Source organism: Austrofundulus limnaeus, unplaced genomic scaffold (genome assembly GCF_001266775.1).
Source record: "Austrofundulus limnaeus strain Quisiro unplaced genomic scaffold, Austrofundulus_limnaeus-1.0 Scaffold888, whole genome shotgun sequence".
NCBI lineage: Eukaryota > Metazoa > Chordata > Actinopteri > Cyprinodontiformes > Rivulidae > Austrofundulus > Austrofundulus limnaeus.
In genome coordinates, this window is record NW_013953290.1 from 152,054 (window position 1) to 153,185 (window position 1,132).

Here is a 1,132-nt window from a genome sequence, read left to right on the forward strand (position 1 = left end):
GATAAATCCTGCCAAAAAATCCAACTGCACACGGTCGATTTCAGGTAAAGATCTCCAGTCCGTCAGTGGGAGACGCGTCGAGCGGCGAAAAGTTCAGATATTTGAACTCTGGCGGCGGCTCGGGCGGCGGCGGCTTCTGCAGCACCGCATGCACGGAAAACGCTCTGCGCCCCCTTCCGCCTTCCTTGCGCGCCGCTCATAACGCGCGTGACGCGACGCACAACCCCTTGAGGCGCGTTCGCCATAGACTTTGCATGTAAACTGGCAGCTCCTGCCGCTCAAAACGCTCTCGGTGTGAACGAGCCATAAACTGGCAGCTCCTGCCGCTCAAAACGCTCTCGGTGTGAACGAGCCATTAGACAGCTGGAAGGGGAGATTGAGCCAACAACCTGTTTCAGGACAACTCCTCTAACCACTCTGCCACAGCTACCCCAAATATAATTCTCTTCACGTTACAGTAATATCTCCCCTTTTTGCGCATTAACTCTTTTTTGGAAAATCCAAAAAAACATCTCAAACAAGCGTAAAAACTTTCTTGCAAAATTGAGGAAGTCTTTTTGAATTGTGTTATTTCCATCAACTTTTCTAATGCGATACTTTAAAATGTGCATAAATAAACATTAATGGAAACACGGCTATTGTAAATCAGGAAGAAACGGTCAGAGAGAGCAGGTTGTTCTCACTGCTGTTTCTGCAAAATTCAGGCTGATTAACCTGTTTGTTGTCTGAAAACTGACAGCTGACAGTATGTTGCTTTCTTGAAGCATTACACTCCACTCATGTAACCCGTTAACGTTTTTAAACAAAAAGCCAACCAAAAGGCCATCACTTTGACAGATGGCATCTGTGAGGAATAAAGGGAGCGGGGTCTCTGATAAAAATAGAATAAATGAAAGAATAAAGAAGATAACACAGTAAACTGGATCATTTGTGATGGCATTAATTAACAATAAGTCCATCCTCTGACTCTTTTGTCCAATATTTTTATTTTTACAGAATAAAGCCCAACTCTGACAGCTGATTATCACCTTACAGTTTGTTAAAACGAAGCCTCAGTACCTCCAGGAACTAAAGTTTTCTCAGAGATGACCGTGTTCCCTCTCTCCATTTCTAAGTATAACGGGCAGATGGC